Here is a 13389-nt window from a genome sequence, read left to right as displayed (position 1 = left end):
CTTTCTTACACCACACACAAAAGTAAACTCAAAATGGATTAAGGACCTAAATGTGAGGCCTGACACCATAAAAATTCTAGAAAAAAGCACAGTCAGTAATTTCTCTAACATCAGCCATAGCAACATTTTTCTAGACATGCTTCTTGAGGCAAAGGAAACAAAAGCAAAAATAAACTATTGGGACTACATCAAAATTAAAAGTTTCTGCACAGAGAAGAAAACAATCAAAACTAAGAGACAACCTACTGAATGGGAAAAGCTTGCAAATGACATATCTGATAAAGGATTAGTATCCAAAATATATAAAGAAATTGTACAACTCAACACCAAAAACCAAATCCAATTTTAAAAATGGGCAGAAGACATGAACAGACATTTCTCCAAAGAAAACATACAGATGACCAAAAGACATATAAAAAGATGCTAAACATCACTCATCATCAGGGAAATGCAAATCAAAATTTCAATGAGATAACACTCTGTACCTGTCAGAATGACGAAAATCAAAATCACAAGAAACAGCAAGTGTTGCTGAGGATGTGGAGAAAAAGGAACGCTCTCACGTTGTTGTTGGGAATGCAAACCGGTGCAGCCACTGTGGAAAATAGTATGATGGTTCCTCAAAAAAATTAAAAATAGAATTACCCTATGATCCAGCAATTCCACTACTGGGTATTTACCCAAAGAATATGAAAACACTAATTTGAAAGATATATATACCCCTATGTTTATAGTGGCATTATTTACAATACCAAATTATGGAAGTAGCTCAAGTGTCCACTGATGGATGAATGGATAAAAAAGATGTAGTATACATATACAATGGAATATTGTTCAGCCATAAAAAATAAAATCCTACCATTTGCAACAACATGGATGGAGCTAGAGAGTATAACGGTAAGTGCAATAAGTCAGTCAGAGAAAGACAAACACCATGTTTTCACTCATATGTGGAATTTCAGAAATGAAACAAATGAGCAAAGGGAAAAAAAAGAAAAAGAGACAAACCAAGAAACAGACTCTTAACTATAGAGAACAAACAAACTGATGGCTATCAGAAAGGGGGGAGGGATGGGTAAAATAGGTGAAAGGGATTAAGAGTACACTTACCATGTTGAGCACTTAGTAATGTATAGAATTGCTGAATCACTATATTGTACACCTGAAACTAATATAACATAGTGTACTGGAATTAAAATAGAAAATAAATAAATAAAATAAAAATAAATCAATTGTGGTGATATACAACTCTATACAACTCTATAAATTTGCTAACAATCATTAAATGTGCATTGTTACTACTTGGCAATGAGAGAGAATGAAATCCTGTCATTTCCAGCAACGTGGATGGAACTGGAAGGTATTATGCTAAGTGAAATACGTCAGTCAGAGAAAAACAGATATGTTTTCACTCATGTGGAACTTGAGAAACTTAACAGAAGACCATGGGGGAAGGGAAGGGGTAAAAAATAGTTATAAACAGAGAAGGAGGTAAACCATAAGAGACTCTTAAATACAGAGAACAAACTGAGGGTTGATGGGGAAGGCAGGGGAAAGGGGGAAATGGGTGATGGGCATTGAGGAGGGTACTTGTTGGGATGAGCACTGGGTGTTGTATGTAAGCAATGAACCGGGAATCTACCCCCAAAACCAAAAGTACCCTGTATACACTGTATGTTAGCAAACTTGATAATAAATTATATTTTAAAAAATAAATAAGATAAGTAAATAAATAAATAAATAAATGTCCATTGTTTTTCTTGGACTAAGCCCTAACCTTCGTGAGACTTTGCACCAAACATTGCCTATCCATTCTACTACTTCTCTGGTAAACTCCCTCTCCCAGCCTAACTAAAATCATTTCGGAAGGCTCAGTTTGTAAGTTAAAAACAAAAAAAGTGTTTTTCCTTGAGACAACCATTGCACTTTGATATGCAGTAGCACATTCTTATACGAGTTTTTATTTTAGTGTTGTCTTACTACAAGTATGTTCTATCTTAATTTCTGTTAAACTCCAATCATTTCACCTACCCTTGCTTTTGCACTATTGGAACAAATATTAACACAATAAAAAAAAACTTAACTAGTATTATGAAAATAGTTTTGACCACACAGGACTTCCCAAAAGGGGCTCAGGGACCTCCAGGGTCTGCAGTGGAAAGCCACTTTACTGGAAGGAGAATGATAATAATGAGTGCCCTCAAGCCAATAATTGTACTGAATTTCAAGAAAGAAAAATGAGAAAATGTAAAGGTGGCATGATTTGGTAGAAAAAACAAATGTTAACCACATTTTTCGAAACCAACACTGGGGATAATTTGACCAAAGACTTCTTCTGCGTGATTTCTTGAGAGAAGAGGCAACCTGGAAATCAAAATGTTAAAACTGTCAAGACATTTAGCTAGTTTATTATAAATGAAGCAGAATATCTGAAATCTCTGTAATTTTTTTAAATGACATGTATATTCCATGACCACAAAGAAAATCTTTTCAAAACAAACAACAAAAGCAATTCCTTGTTCTCAAGGGTCCTAAGCAACTTATACCCAATATTTTTCCTCTCCTGGCAAAAATGGAAAGAAATCAAGATACACAAAGTAAAATACTAGGGGAAGAAAGAAAATGAAGAAATGCAAACACTGCATAAAATGAAGAAATACTATCAAGTTTTTCTGGAAAATTTTATATTTTGTGTGGTACTTGTTATTAGATATTATGATTGCCACCCACCTCAATATTTACCTAATAAATTTAAAAATCAAATGTTCTGCCTGGCCTATAGTATATAATTGAGTACTGACTATGCTAGGACCAGACACAGTAATAAGCCAAGTGATCTTGGTCCCTTCCCCAATAGAACGTAGAATTTATCTGTCAGGAATATGCCTTTATATGTATGACATGATATTATTATAGAGCGGTAGTAAGATTTGGATGGCTATTTACAATATAGAGAAATCAAATGACTTTAAATATAAGCTTGAGCCTAAAGATCTCTTGCCCAGACGGTATAAACCTGTGTACTGCAACCAAACATAGCTCACAAACTTGTTTTGTTCGACCCATGTCATATTTTATTTTTAATCAGTATTAATATGAGGGAACCCCAAGTCCAGATTTTTGACTACTCATGAATAACTGCAAAGTGGGTTATTTACATTTTCACATGACAATTTGGCATACAACTCACCCCAGTCCCTTACATTCCTGTTCTTCCTATTAGTGATCTGTGTCTTTGCCCCTTTAGAGCCACTGCTACTCCAGATCCCAGTGTCTAATAACTGGAGGCAGCCAGAAATTGGAAGATTTTTTTTTCCCTCTTCTTATTTCGTGACGGTGTCAACAACCAAAGCCAAACAAACCAAACAAGTCCTTAAAAACCCCAAAAGCCTAATTTTAGGGACATGAAAGTGAGGAGAAAGCTATGAGAAACTACATTTCTCCCTCATGGTGAGTTTGAGAGGAGAGAAATGCTAATTTGAAGCAACTAATAGTGATGATGAAAAGGTACACAAATCAACTAATATTTCCAGAGAACCAACCATGTGCAAAATTTGGTACCAATTAGTACAGGGGGCCAAAGCATAAGCCTGTAGCAAGATAAGCTCTTGGCCTAGGGTCATGATTCCCAAATCATGAGCAGCAGATCCACAAAGTACCAAGCATTATCAATCAACTGAGTCACATTTGTCAACTAATAATTAATCAACTATATCATAATGAATCAACTGAGTCATCTACGCTTATATGAACATTTATTCAAATATAGGATATTGCTGTTGTGAGAACTAAAATTTACATATTTTTAAATCCAATGATGCCATTGTCTTTTTAAGCAACAAAAACTATGTGAGATGCGGGTCTATGCAATTCTTTATTTATTTATTTGAAGAGGTACTTTAAAACAGAAACTCCATTTTATTTTTTTTAGAGGAACTCTATCTTATAGGACAATTCAGAAATATCTATTCAATTTTCAATACAATTAACTTCCAAAATTTTTACTTCTAGGAATTAATTCTTTACATATATATACTTGAAGTAGTACACACAGATGTTCATCAAATATTCTAATTGTATAATTCAAGAAAAAGGTTAAAATCCATCAGAGGTTAAGGGAGGTCAGTGAATTAGAGAACTTCTCCCAGATATCTAAACCATGATCTGCCAGAAGGCCTAATCAAGGACCTTAACCATCAGCCAAGGCAGTAAATTCTTAATATTCCTACCCGATATCATTTGATCATTGTTATGAGCAGTGGCTACTATGTAGTTCCCATTCTCCCCTGTTATGAGTAGTTTTATTGTGGTTATCTTGCTTTTTCTCACCAATATAATTTGAAATGTGCTGGGGCCAGATAACTTGCCTTTTGGTTTACAGGATGTCAAACATTCCTATAAATGTTAAAGCTACATTTAGATCCAATGGAGAAAACTGTGGACTTTGAGCTTGAGCTAGATGCAGCTTTTTTCTTATAGATAGTGAAACAAAATTCCTAACTAATAATGACTCTTTGAACACCATCCTTCTCCTCTTCTTTTCAAATGCCACTTTATGCAAGTTCTCGTTACTATCTAGTTTCAGCTTTTCCCATTTTATGTGTCTTTCCTCATCTCTCTATGTACTGGCTTTTGCTTAAGGAGAATCAATTAGGGTCCCCAACATTGCATTTCACTGCTGGAACCTCATTCACTTAGGAAAGCATGAATCTTAGGATCTACTTTCCTTAGATATCTATATGTATATTTATATGCAAATGTAAAAATAATTGCTACCATTTAGTCAATACCTACTACATCAGAGACTATTCTGGGGTTTCAAGCATTATTCAAAGAGTTTTACTGAATTTTCACATTAATCTTCACAACACTCCTGAGTTTATCTTGTTAGCTTAACTTAAGAAAGGTTAATTTGACCACGATTACACAACTAGTAGTGATGAAGCCAATATTTGAAACCAGAAAGGAGTCTAGGCTGTGTGTGTATGTGCATGTGTGTGTGCACATGTGTCTGTGTGCATGCACAGGACACTTAGATCTTCGGGGTAGAGGGGTTACTACTTCTGTCATTATGGCAGAACCATGAAAGCTTTATGCTCCCAGATCACAAATATGACATAAAAAGGATCTTCTCCATGAAGAGTAAATAAAAATCCCTCCCCTCCCAGCCCAAGAGATGAAGGGTTGAAATAAAAAGTCAGGTGCTTGGGTCCCTGTTTACACTCATCCTTGGGCCACACCTTGGAGTAGGGAGCATAGAAACATGTAGGTGTGAGTCACCTCAAAAACAGCAGGAATTAATAAAGTGTTCTGAGGCTAAGCCTTAGAGATTCTGCGGGTCTTGAAGACAGTGTTTCTCAATCCTAGTAGTACTTTAGAAATGTCTAAAGATGGGTTGATGGGGTGGGGGGGATGGGAGGAAGGGAAGGGTAGGTGATGGGCATTGAACAGGGCATCTTTTGGGATGAGCACTGGGTATTGTATGGAAACCAATTTGACAATAAATTTCATATATTAAAAAAAAAAGAAATGCCTATAGATATTTTTTAAATTGTGATGCCCTGGTCTACCCCTGGCTCCTGCCCAGTATCATTTGACCACTGGCTGTAAATTATGCAATTCTACTGATTATGCACATCCGCTCCACTAGGAAAAGTCTTGCGGTGAGTTCCACAGCTCAGCCTAGTAGTATGGAAAAAGCTAACCAGGGCATAAGATTTAGCCTAAGTTGGAGCTCCAAAAATCCACTCATTTGCACTTAGTGTATATGGGGAACCAGAAACTGGAATGCAGAGTTAATGAGAACATGGCAGGAATAGGCACACAAAAATCCATTTGGGATTGATACAAAAAGACCGCATAGTGCAGACCACCAGACTGCAGGATCACAGACGGAGGCTGCACTTGGGGTGTTCCCCCCACTTCCACCCTGATAGAAGCTCATGAATAGTCATTTTAAAATAAATACTTTTCATTCTCTTTGCATATCAGAGTTATAGTACGAAAACATCAGTCCTGTCTCAGATAGAATAATATATACCAAATAGGTTACAGGAGTAGGGTTTTGGAAAGTTGGATCTCTGGACTTTTCTTTTTACCACTACAGCCTACAAGAACCCACAGCCTTATGTCTGCCTTTCTTCCTGTTAATGTACATGAACCATCGGTGCCCCTTTCACAAGCAGTGCATTGGCCCCTATCCCCTCTCGCGTATTCAAATACATAAAATCTCCCTTCTCTCTCCCATATCACTAATTTTCTGTCTATCCTAGATCATTCTTATCAACACACAAAATGTTAGTAATTCTCCTACCTTAAAAAGAAATATTTAAAAAAAAACTCTGGTGTGCTCTCCTCTCCCATGAGCAACTATGCATTTCTCTACATTCTTTTACAGCACATCTCCTCCAAGTTGACCACACTGTTTCCAATTAAACTCTTCCTTTGCTCTAGTAAATCCACTGCAATCAGGGTAGTGCCCACACCGCTCCACCAAAACTGCTTTTGACAAGTTACAAATGACCTGCTGGTTACTAACTTCAGCGGTCAATGTTCAGTTTTCGCGCAACCTAACCTGTCAGCAGCACCTGTCTTAGGCCACTCTCTCCTCCTGACAACACTAGGGAGAGCATTAAAAAAAAGAAATAGTTCTGTGTAATACACACTGGAACATTAGCTCAAATATTATTGTATTCTGAGCTGGGCATAGGTTTACCACACCATGGACTTATGAGTCAAACATATATTAAATTTTTTGTAAATCCTAAGGCATCTTTGGTCACTTTTACACCCCCAGTATTCTAAACTCACAGCACAAATGAAAACAAAAGAGCATATTTCTCAGACTTCTTTCTGAAAAATCTAAACAGCATCTCTTTCTGGAAAAAAAAAATCCTTTTATAATCCATTAGAAAAAAATTAGACACAGCCTATCAATTTGACACCCAAAGATTCAAATTAATTTCTCTATTTCACTCACTGGTAACATCTAAATATATGGTAACCTGTTTTGTTTTGTTTGTTTCTTTGTTTCAAAGAATGTTCCAGTCCTCAAAGAGATTTACAAGGCCATAGTTTCCACATATTTTTGTTAATGGCTAGTATTATTTCATCCTCACTTTTACATTACCTTCTCTATAAAAGTATTATTGCCAATATGTCAAAAATATCCTGAAAGTTGCAACTCAGGGAAGTCTAAGAAACCATTACTTGAATTGGCCCTCAAAAGTAAATTCAATACCTCAAACAGGAATTATCCATAAAAAGCAAAACATAAGAAATACATATATATATAAAACCACAGGTCAATGTCTTGTGTTTTTGACCACATAATTAACTATAATTACATGGAAACACCTTACTAAATAAGCGTATTTATTATCAGCACTTTATATCAAAATGCCATTTGAATAAATGTTTATTTATAGAATATGATTTATATAATACCAGTTTACATAACCAAGGGGAAAAAAGTAGGAAAAGAAAGTAAAACAATGTGACGAAAAAGAAACAGAACTAGACTGAATAAGCTTATTTTACTTTCTCCAGGAATGTTAAATTCTGAGAGGTGATGATTATAAACATATACTTCTTTATGAAGTATGTAGTTCTCTTTCCCAGAATGGAAAGGCCTTAACACACAATGCCTTTATACTGAAGGCGATCAATCTATTTATGTTTTAAATTTTATTTATGTTGATTCTGTGTACCATAGTCTCCCTTATCCACAGGGGATACCTTCCAAGACCCCCAGCAGATGCATGAAACTAAGGACAGTACCAAATCCTATATATACTTGTTTTTTCCTATACATACATACCCATACAAAGATTAATTTATAAATTAGGCACAATAAGAGATTAACAACAATAACAAAACACAAAAAAATTATACTGTGATGAAAGTTATATGAATGTGGTCTCTCTCTCAAAATATCTTACTGTACTATACTCACCTGTCTTCTTGTTGTGATGATGGGAGATAAAACGCCTACGTGATAAGATGAAGTGAGGTGAATGACGCAGGCACTGTGATGTAGCATCAGGGTGCTATTGACCTTCTGATGACACCCCAGAAGGAAGATCATCTGCTTCCAGACCATGGTTGGCTGGGGAAAACTAAACCAAGGAAAGCAAAACCATGGATAAGTGGAGGAGTACTTCATACTTGGAAAAATACTTTGATATCCAATTTTTAAAAATCATTTGCTGATCTCAGTAAAGCTTTGATAATCAATAGCATTTCTAAGGGGGATAAAAGAATTGGTTATTAATTTCTTTTTCTAATAAATGTTTATTCATTTTTGAGAGAGAGAGAGAGAGCAAGCAAGCAGGGGAGGGGCAGAGAATCCAAAATAGACTCTGTGCTGACAGCAGCAAGCCCATTACAGGCCTCAAACTCATGAACTGTGAGATCATGACCTGCCCTGCAGTCAGATGCTAACTGACTGAGCCATCCAGGTGCCCCAGGGATTAATTTCTTAGGAAAACTTTATTTCATGCTTTTAAAATAAGTTTAGAGATCATTCTGAACTCTATTTTATATAAATGAAATATCATAACACAATCAGAGGGCAGATTCTTTCACTTAACATGAATGAACTAAAATAAATTTCGAAAAATGGCTGTGGGTACTCTGAAAGGAAATCCCTTCTCTGCACCAGAACCAGTGAAGTCATGTGATGACCCAGGTCACATGGTGCGGTCCTCCTGCTTGGAACCACACAAAGGTTTCCCATTCCACTTACAATTCAAATCGAAGCACCTTACTGTGGCTGGCCTGGGAGGCTCAACATGCCCTGGACCCTCACTTCCTGCCCTGAGCTCATCCCATATTACTCACCGCACTGCAGCCACAGAGCTTTCTTCATGTCTGCTAGACATGTCAAGCGTGTTCCTGACCAGTGTGTTCACACTTGTTCTTCCCTCTTCCAGATGTCTCTATCCTGAGATACCTATATGTCTAGTTCCTTTTCACATTTAAGTCTCCATTCAAAGCTTCATCGTAGAGGTCTCCCCAAACATTCATTCACCCACATAATGCTTTGGCGCACTTATTATGTCCTGTACGAGGTTTTGGGGTCAGGTGCATGGGGTCCAGCAGTGAGTAGAACAGACTAGTTACCTTCCCTCATAAAGCTGGAGGCAGATCCACAATAAACAAAGAAATACTTGGCAGTGTCTGAGTAGAATGTAAATACCATAAGTCCTCTCCAACCAAACTAACGAAAATGGTTCTATGGGCATAACAATAGACAATGCACATGGACATTCTCAAAGTATACATCTTCAGATAAAAGATGAAACATGCCATTCTATATCTTGTGATTTAAAGAACAGAGGATGATCTTCGAAGCCCCACTGCCTCAGTTCAAATTCCTGCTCTGCCGTTTACCCCACATGATCTTGGGCAAGTTAGTGAACTTCTCTGTGCCTATTTTCTCAAATACAAAGTAGAAGTCTTAATAATATAGCTCATAGGGTTGTTAGAAGGAGTAAACTGTGGGAAATCAAATAGCTATGTCCTGGGTTAAGAAATTACAGGGAATGCATTACAAAGCAGAACACTGCTCTCTGACCTTGTTGAAAACAGCAGGCCTCACTTTGCTTATCTAGTTAATGTATATCTAGGGGTTAGGTCCTCCCTGTGCTCATAAATTCCTTAGACCATGTAATCGCATGCAATATTTTATCCTGTCTTAACTTGTCTTTCTGCACATTTTCTATACATTCAGTAGCCCACTGAACGTACTGTGCAATGTTTCCCTAAGTGTATGCTCAATAAATACAGGAGCTTGAGAGCAGCTCCAAGACACTTCCCTTAGCCTCCCTCTCACCACTCTTGACTTCCATGGAGTCTTGAATAATCCTTCCTGCCATCCCCAGCTTTGCTGGATGAAGCCAAAAGCCAAACCCACAATAAATGAATCCAATATTTCCAAAGAACTTGGAGTGTTGTCTGGCACATAAGAAACACTCTGTAAGGCTGTATTCAATAAGTAAAATTTGTCCAAGTTCCAAATTTTCCTTGATGCTTATCCAGTAGTTTCCCATATAAAGAAAACACATTGACAAAGTGTTGAGAACCCTAGGTTCTGATACCCAGGCTGTCACCAACCAGCAGGCTAATCTTGAGCAAGCCACCAGATGCCTCGGGGGACAGTCTACTCATTAGGCCAGTATTCAGTCACTTGGGGTTGAGCAATGCCCTCTCAGACTGCACATTTCATAGTACAGAGGGCATAGAGAATTCAAGAAGCACGGAAAGAGGCTCCAGTTGAATTTGCAAATAGATGTTTTAACTTTTCTCGGCTAATAATGATTAGATACTGCACCACAGATGAACTAAGATGAGTGGAAATAGATGCTCTTACATGATGCAAGGAGAAACAAAAGTGGTTACAACCTTTCCAGAAGTCATTCAGGCAGTATTTAGCCAAAGTCCTTAAACATAAAATTTCCTCTGACCAAGAAATTCCATTTTTGCAAATTATTTCAAGATTATTTTTTGTGGACTAGGATGCTCATCATATTATTGTTAACAGTATGGGAAACACTATTAATATTTAATAGTTAATAACAATAGTAATAGGGAATAACTAGAAAACTAAATATTCAAAAATAAGAAATAAACTGGTTAATAAAGTATGGCATTATCATACTGTGCAATCATTAAATCATGCTGGAAAAGAATATTTAATGACATATAGAAACATGTAAGATATGAAAAGCTTAAATAAAAAGTTTTGGTTGCCAATAATATACATAATATGAATTTAATTTTTTAAGCATCCCTATAATTAAAGATATACCATGATGGTTAATTTTATGTGCCAACTGGAACATGGGGTGCCCAGATTAAATTGCACATTATTTCTGTGTATATCTGTGAGAGTTTTCTGGATGGGATAAGCATCTGAATCAGTTTTCTGAGTAAAGCAGATTGTCCTCCCCGTGTGGATTGGCATCACCCAATCCACTGAGGACCCAAATAGAACAAAAAAGCGGAAGAAGAGGGAAGTCTCTCTCTGCCTGACCAGAGCAGCTGGACCATCATTCTTCTCCCTTATTCAGATTCAGACAGTGTTTACACCATTGGCTCCCCTGGTTCTCAGGCCTTTGGATATGGACTGGAACTGTACCATCAGCTTTCCTGAGCTTCCAGACTGTAGATGCTAGATTATGGGACTTTTCAGCCTTCATAGTCAGGTGAACCAATTCCTTACAACAAACATACATTTAACACACACACACACACACACACACACACACACACACACACACACACACTGTTATTTCTGTTCCTATGGAGAACTTTAATAAATACATTTACCAAAACATTAATGGTTATCCATACAGGATGGGATTATGAGACATTTTTATTTTCTCTGAATTTTTTTGTTTTTATTTTGGCTTTAGAAAGTTTTCATGAAAACCATGAATTATATGTGCAATCAGAAGAAAAGAAACAAATGTAGCAGCTATGTAGTTCACCCCTCGGATCCTCCAAGAACCTGCCATGAGGAACACTATCTGCTAATACCCTCCAGCTGGGACATTTCCAGGATCCACTGCAGCATTTGAGATGAGGTCATGCTCTCCCCAGAAGTCCCCTCTAATGACTGAGCCTGGTGGGAGTACTAGGGCCTTGCCCTTTCTTCCCAATTCAGGACTCCTCTGTGGGTAAACTGTGCATGAGCTCAGCATAGGGCTGGCTGAGATTTCTCAGAACTGCCCATAATATGAGGCCTTCCTACCCTCTCCTCTTTCCTTCCATTCTCCCTGCTCTCAGAGCAGCAGCGTCTTCTGAAGCCTTTGCCCACCTGCTCTTGTTCATTCCACCATTTTTCTTCCTTTGGCTAGACCTCCAATAAAGCTCTCACACTCCCAACTCCATCTTGAACCTGAGCTCATGCAATCATATTCCAAAACTGCTGAATTTAAAATTCATGTAAGGTAATCTAAACGCAGAGATATGGACATGTAAACTGGGCCTCTTTTTCCTCCTCTCTCCTTTCTCTAGATTCCTTCCCCCTGACCCTGACTTCAGTATCTAAAGTCTTATCTGTCCCCGAACTTGGAATAAACTAAGATCAAATAAATTTTTTTATTATACCATTGATGTCAACCACAAATCCAGCTTCTATATACTGCTTCTAATATAGGAAAAAAAGGAAATTACAATAGAGAAATTGATGATATCAGACCTACCCCTAATATATTGTGGAGCCCAGATAAGAATACAAACGGGGATCCACAAAACATACAATACTTAAAAACGACACATCCAGTTAACAAAACTGTAAATAAAGTATGTCCTATCCCAGGGGCACCTGGGTGGCTCAGTTGGATAAGTGTACAACTTCGTCTCAGGCCATAATCTCACAGTTTGTGAGTTCAAGCACCGCATTCTGCTCTCTGCTGTCAGCACGAAGCCCACTTCGGATCCTCTGTCCCCTTCTCTCTGCCCCTCCCCAGCTTGTGCTCTCTCTCTCTCCCCTCTCCCTCAAAATAAATAAACTTTAAATTTTTTTCAATGTCCTATCCTGCTACCTTGAAATATATACTTCAACAAAAATCTGGAAAGATAGGTTCAAACTTATAATTCTCAGATTCCTCAAAGTTCCACATCAGTACATAGAGGCACTGATAAAATTATCTCCCTTATCTGCTTCGACCCCACACATGGCTTACCCTTCTTCTTTTTCATCCCCAGCCTCTTCTTGTTCTCCCACACTCCTCCCACATAGCTATAGCCCAGGTCTAGGGACACACCCACAAGTGGAGAGAGCTGCCTTCAGGAGGAATGACCAAAGTAAAAGGTTTCTCAAGCCCTGAAAGTGGATTCCAGCCATTTAGTGGAATTTCGGGGTCTAGGTCCACATAGCTTAGAAGGCAGGCATAGGTGCCAAATGGGCCCACCTCCCAATTGGGCATATCCCCTTGGTCCTAGTCCCTACAGAGGCAACTGGCAGGAGGAAGGCCATAATGGGGCATTATGAGTCATAATATCTACATTAGTTTGCTGGGGCAACCATAACAAAATACCACATACTGGGTGACTGCAACAACAGAAATTTATTTTCTCATAATTCTGGAGCCTAGAAGCCCAAAATCAGCGTATCTTGGGGTTGGTTTCTTCTAAAATCTCTCTCTTTGGCTTGCAGATGGCCACCTTCTCATTGTGTCTTCACATGGTTGTCCCTCTCTCAATGCTTTCTGTATCCTAATCTCTTCTCATAAGGACATCAGTCAGGTTATATTAGAGCCAACTCTAGTCCCATTTTACTTTCATTACCTCTTTAAAGGCCCTGTCTCCAAATATAGTCACATTCTGAGGTACTGAGGACTTCAACATATGAATTTGGGAGTTGGAAGACACATTTCAGCC

The 13389-nt window shown here is 37.8% G+C and overlaps 1 long non-coding RNA gene across 3 annotated transcripts in view; it reads right to left on the bottom strand.

The window, feature by feature from the left end:
- Positions 1 to 12938, bottom strand: part of LOC144616037 (uncharacterized) — a 201220-nt gene extending 188282 nt beyond the window's left edge. For 2 of the 3 annotated variants that reach the window (XR_013554906.1, XR_013554907.1), the window contains exons 1-2: positions 12693 to 12938; positions 7955 to 8117 (exon numbers count right to left, since the gene is read on the bottom strand). This is a non-coding gene — a long non-coding RNA (uncharacterized LOC144616037). Of the gene's footprint in view, positions 1 to 2262; positions 2365 to 7954; positions 8118 to 12692 lie in introns of those variants that run through there. The other variant, XR_013554908.1, reaches the window with a different exon arrangement.
- Between the last annotated feature and the right edge of the window lie 451 nt (positions 12939 to 13389).

Source organism: Panthera onca, chromosome B1 (genome assembly GCF_046562875.1).
Source record: "Panthera onca isolate mPanOnc1 chromosome B1, mPanOnc1 haplotype 2, whole genome shotgun sequence".
NCBI lineage: Eukaryota > Metazoa > Chordata > Mammalia > Carnivora > Felidae > Panthera > Panthera onca.
This window is presented reverse-complemented; position numbering and strand designations above follow the sequence as displayed.